Below are 6,437 nucleotides of genomic sequence, written 5' to 3' on the forward strand. Positions count from 1 at the left end.
CTCTACCTATGGAATCTGAAATAATCCCCACCCCCCCCTTTTTTTTTTACTCATCTGTCTTTCTCACTTGAAAACTTTCACTAGAACTCCTTTTTTCAGCGTAACTTCGAAACCCCTAGATCTGATAGTCAAGAGTTTTCATCATCATATTTATCACTACTTCCTAAATCAATTCTTTATAACCAGACTGGTCTATTAAGTCATGATCATTCCTGTAGCCATGCCTTTGACCTACTGTACTCACTATTTTACCAAACCATAGCCTCCCTTAAGTCCCAGCTAAACTTCTGGGTTATCCATGCAGCTTTCCCTGAATTCCTTACACCAATAACTAAAGATTCTGCTGTATTATAGCACCTCTGGCCTGTATTTCTTTCAGAGCTTAATTATATATCACCTCCTTTTTTATGTATATTCCCTTTCTTCCCCCCTACCACTGTCATGTTCCATAGACAAAGTCATACTTCTGTGGCTCACACAGTACTTAAACCTGGGCTGGGAACAAAATGGGTCATTTATATAAAGCCAGGGGACAAAGATAAGTTCTAGATATGACTGAGGGATCAAATAATAATAGCGAACACAGACATATGTTAGGAAATTTTATAAATTATATATATGTATACACACACACACACACACACACACACACATTAACTCTCCTAAAACTCACAACAATCCTATGTAAAGGTAACTATATAATCTTCATTTTACAGGTGAGGAAATTGAGTCTCAACACTAATAAAGGCGTAGTGGGTTCAAAGCCATTCACTCTGGTTGTAGAATCTCTACTCCTAACCACTTTGTTGTATCACCACCAATGAGTCTGGGAGAGGGCCATGTGGCTATAAAGAGAATGAAGCATAAGTGGGAGGACAGTAGAGGTTAAGGAATGAAGTGCTAGGGCTAAAAATTTGGAAAAATAATATGGGCAATTACAAGCAAAAGACTGGTTAAGGGGGAACAAAGTATTAAGAAGAATAAAGATAAGGAAGAGCTATCAAAGAAAGATAAAAACAAAGTCATTCAACATGATTTGGGGGAGATGAGGAAGGTCCAGGAAGACCTCAAGGAAAAGGCTGCCATGTCAGCCAGGATGCAGAGAGCAAATGAGGAAAGGCAATACTTACAAGATGGTGAAGGTGCCATTATAGGTGCTGGGCTCTGGTACTGGCACTCTGTTGAGCCTCTGCTTTGAGTCAAAACCAATACACGACAGTGTCCCATTACTGCAGGTACAGAGTTCACAGATGTTCATGGTGGCACTCTGTTCAGTCATTGGAGGAACTGTCTCTGATGTCTCTGGAGGCGGAGTTATGGTGACTTCTAGGTTGAACAGTAGACCTGTGGCTGTGACCTCAGGAAAAGTTGGCTGCGTAACCTGAGCAAGTTCTGGATGTTGAAGTGTCACCTCGGGGTGCTTTGCAGGAGCTGTAGTCAGCTGCAGGGCTGTAACATCAGCCTCCAAAGTCGGTTCTGGAGTGATGGTGATCTCCAGGTCCAAAGGTGGAAAGGTTGGCTGAGGAGCCTGAACTGGCGCTTCCTGTGGAAATGTCACCTCAGAGGACTTTGGAGGAGCTGCATTCGGCTTCAGGGCTGTAGCCGCAGCCCCCGAAGTGTGTTCAGGAGTGATGGTGAGTCCCAGGTCCACGGGTGGAATGTTTGGCCACTGAGCCTGAACCAGCACTTCCAGTGGAAATGTCACTTCAGAGGGCTTTGAAGGTGCTGCAGTCTGCTGCAGGGCTGTAGCCGCAGCCCCCGAAGTGTATTCAGGAGTGATGGTGAGTCCAAGGTCCACGGGTGGGATGGTTGGCCACTGACCCTGAACCCCCGCTTCCTGTTCAAGTGTCACCTCAGAAGGCTTTGAAGGAGCTGCATTCTGCTGCAGAACTGTAACCGCAGCCCCCGAAGTGTGTTCAGGAGAGATGGTGAGTCCAAGGTCCACGGGTGGGATGGTTGGCCACTGACCCTGAACCCCCGCTTCCTGTTGAAATGTCACCTCTGAGGGCTTTGGTGGAGCTGCAGTCTGCTGCAGGGCTGTAGCCGCAGCCCCCGAAGTGTGTTCAGGAGTGATGGTGAGTCCCAGGTCCACGGGTGGAAAGGTTGGCTGCTGAGCCTGATGGATGTGAGAATTTTTTATCTCTTCAAGAGGCACAGAAGGTAGAATTGATCTCTTTGAAGAGCGAACATATTCACGATAGGGTTGCTGTTTATCTTGATCTCCGTGGTGGTCCAACAAAAATTTCAATGGCTCAGAGGACACTGCAGGCTGAGTTGCAGCTTCTTGTTGGGGTGGAAGCTGAACTAAAGCCTCCTGAGGGTTTGGAGAAGGTTCCGTTTTCTCAGGGGCCTCTGCAAGTACAGCTGAGACTTCATGGTTGACAGAAGAAAGTTCAAGGTGTGCAGGATTTTGCTGATCCCAAGACCAGGGCTTGGTGGGCCCCAGGGGCATGGGGGTCAGCAGGAGAGAGTCCATGGCCACCTCCGGAATCGGAGCTGCCTGGACCTGCAGCCACAACAGCTGCCATAGGAACAGGAACCGTGGGGCCCACATGTGCAGCCCGGACATGACAGGCAGAGGTCCGGGGCACAGTGAGCCACCAAGGCGAATGGGGCAAGGAGAGTGACCCAGAAGACTGGGGCACAACAGGTAATCCAAAATAATGGAGCACAATACGCGATCCAGAAGACTGGAGCACAAGGAGCGATCCAAAATACTGGGGCACGTACACGCAACCCAGAGAAGTGGGACCAAGTCCCTGCGCTGAGCAGGAGCCCAATAATCTGCAGCCATGTCACAATTGGCAGCCATGTCACAATTGGCAGCCTGTCCTGCATGTGCCCTTAGCAACCAAGCAGCCCTCCCCCACCTCAAGTTCTAACCTCTATTTAGGCAACCTTTATTATTCTTGGGCTGAAGTGCCTACAGAAGAGGGAGCCTTTTCCCCAAAATCACCAGCGACTAAATGGTTCCTTTCACCTGCAGAAAAGATAACTATCTCCCTCTGGGTCTCCCCTCTCCACTCACAGTGAGGCAGGATTTGGACTGCACACGTGGGTGGCCCCAGAGCCCAGGCATGGTGGGATGTGGGGAGGGGGTGTAAAAGAAGGTGGGAGGAGGGGAGTATTGAAGAGCTCTCCAAGAAAGCCACAGGGCCTGGCATCTTGTTATAATGTACCCCACGAATCACAGAAGGACGCCTCAAGAAGTCGAATTAAAGAGTCACGTTTATTGCAATCCGGGGCTCTGAGGGGGCATTTCACTCTCCCAAATCTCAAATTGATAAGATGGCCGCAATACCAGATTTATAGAGGCAAAAATCACAAAGGTATTGACTACATCCCAGGGTTTGGGATGAGGAACCTGGTTGGCAATAAAGCAGTTTGCAGAAGCAGAATTAAGCATGTTAATTATAGTTTTGGATCTCAGGATCAGTGCCTTAACAGAAACACATTATCTAGAGCCCTGGCTCTTGGGACCACTGAGTCACCAGGAACACATTATCTAGAGCCATCGAGGCAATTTAGAGTAAATGTGCTGTCCTGGTTTTGGGGACTAGAAGAATGTGCTTCCTAAAACCAGTAAGATCACAATCAATGGGATATTCACATTACCATCAATAAGGCATTCAATCGAATGGGATGATTTCTATAATTCAGAAAATCAAAATAACTTTTCTATTGTTAAGCCAAACAGCAGGGTTAGAGTTAAGCTACAGTTTCTACCTGAGATGGTTGCTACCATACTTTATTCTCAGGAAATTCAGAAGAGCTAGTCCAGTCTGGCAATCTGAGCTCCTCTTCAAAGCTGAAATCTGACAGTCTTCCTCCCATGGCCATACTGCTTCCTGGAAAAATAGCTGACCTACAAAATACACCAGTTACAGTGGTGTGGAGTGGGACACACTTTACAGTTCAAAAATGTTGCCATTTTCTTGAAATTCTCAATATCCATGTTTGATTTTTTTTTTAAATTCGCACCCAAAGATATGTTTATTGATTTTAAAGAGAGACAAGGGGGTAGGGAGAGGGGGAGAAAGAGAGAAACATCAATATGAGAGAGAAATATATCGGTTGCCTACAGTACACAACTGATATCACACGGCATCCTCACATGGAGAGTAGACAGAGAGGAAGCAAGCTCTTCATGACCCTTACAAGGACACTATTCTCATTCATGAGGGCTTCACCGTTATGATCTCCTCTAACCCTAATTACTTGCCAAATGAAATAATACTCTTGCATTGGTCATTGGGTTTCCACATATGAATTTGGGTTGGGGTGACATAGATATTGAACCGTAACATTTCAATTTTGGACTTAAGCTAAGTTTGTGGTTCTTGGTTACGCTAGACCTATCAAACTAATACAGACTCCAACTACCCTTCAGGAATGGTTTTGAACTTCAGTGATGAGTGGGTTGAGAAATCTTCTCAGGTCTCTTGATTAATATAAAGCTAACTGAAAATAGCATATACATAAATAACTTTCCTTAATCTTTAGAGAATAAAAGAATTATCACCTTTTAAAAATATATTTTTTGTTGATTTCAAAAAGTAGGGAGAGGGAGAGAGAGATAGACACATCAATGACGAGAGATAATCATTGACTGGGTGCCTCCTGCACACCCCACACTGGGGTTTGAGCCTGCAACCTGGGCATCTGCCCTGACGGGAAATCAAACCATGATCTGATCGTTCATAGGTTGATGCAGCCAGGCTATTTATTACCTTTATAAAGGAACATTTCTCAGACAGACCCCACAATTAATTCACAGCTTGGGGCTGTCAGGATAAAATCTGTGTATTTCCAACCACCCCAGGCAGTTGATCCATAATCCACCAGAGACGAAGAACTTGAAGAGCCCCAGATAAGGTCAGTTAATTAAAAAATGAAATTATGTTCTAGGACTCCATCTACAAGGAAAAAATGATGAAAGAAAAATCAGAAACTCAAATCAAGCTCCAGATAACTGAAAATTCCAAAATCCTTTCTTGTTGGCTGGGAAAATCTACATCATAGTATAAGTATTATTGTTCTGACTAATTAATGATGTCTATGCCCATGGGAATGCTGGCTAGCCATAAAACAGCAAGAAAGAACACTCCCCTAGAGCAAGCATGTCAAACTCGTGGCTGGCGGGAATGAGGCATGTGCGGCCTGCCGGCTGCAAGTTTGACATGCTTACACTAACAAAACCATTTAAGGCAGAGACTTAAAAAAATCAACTGAAAACAGCTAACAAATTCAAAGATCAAGTGGCTTGTTTTTCTGGGAAATAAATGAATAAGAAAACATAATTTTTGTTATTTGTTTACTCTTATACTATTTATTAAAGAACCACTGATGTGAAAGTAATAAACCAACTCATAGCCACAAATGCCATTGAAAGCAAGCTCTTGAAATTTGCTGTAATTCCGGTTCATTCAATTTGCCCATGGTTCTCTGCCACCTTATTTTATTTTTGACAAAGTCTGGTTGCATTTTCCAATGAGTTCTGGTAAGCCAGCCAACAACTCTCCGACCTCTCCTATATTTTTTGGAATTTTAAGCATAAAGCCAGCAAGGACTTGCCTGGGGTTGAGGGAACAAAGTTATTTCCGATTAAGACTCTAATTGGATAAAAATCATTAAGAAAATAATTTAGTAATGCCAACTAAATTTACAAAGACTTATATTGATCCTTAAGTTAAAGATTGAGTGTACAATGGCAAGCTAAAATGAAACATTGTATACCGAGCGGTGCTGGGGCCGTGGTCTTCTTCCCGTGCCTGTGTGGCAGCCTTACTAACTCAGAGACTTAAAATAACCACAAAGGATGATCTGAAATTAAAACTGTTTAAAAAATATATATTTTTATTGATTTCAGACAGAGAAGGAGGAGAGGGAGAGAGGAACATCAAGGATGAGAGAGAACCATTGATTAGTTGCCTACAATATGGACAGGTGCCCTGACCGAGAAGGAAACCCGGACCCTTCAGTCCACAAGTCAGCGCTCTATCCCAGAGCCAAACTGGCTAGGGCTGAATTTAAAACTAAAAGCAGTAGTCACGTTCTAGGCTAGAATCTTACCTGACTAAGTTCAATTTTCACCTTACTAAGCCTGTATGTTTTCTTTTTGCATCTACCATAACATTCCTTTGGAATCTCAAAATAATTTCCTTTTTCTAGACCCCTCAAAGCACAGATACCACATTAGAAGGGAGACCACAAATGCCCTCACTGTTATTGATCTAGTTGCTGACTATTAACTATATTGTACCCACCTATGTAAAAGAAATATGTGCCGCTCTAACAGGTTTGGCTCAGTGGATAGAGCGTCGGCCTGCGGACTGAAGGGTCCCGGGTTCGATTCCGGTCAGGGGCATGTACCTGGGTTGCGGGCACATCCCCAGTGGGAGATGTGCAGGAGGCAGTTGATCGATGTTTCTCTCGCA

This window comes from Myotis yumanensis, unplaced genomic scaffold (assembly GCF_028538775.1).
Source record: "Myotis yumanensis isolate MYYU_CA2020_CCGP unplaced genomic scaffold, mMyoYum1.0.hap1 SCAF_9, whole genome shotgun sequence".
Taxonomy (NCBI): domain Eukaryota; kingdom Metazoa; phylum Chordata; class Mammalia; order Chiroptera; family Vespertilionidae; genus Myotis; species Myotis yumanensis.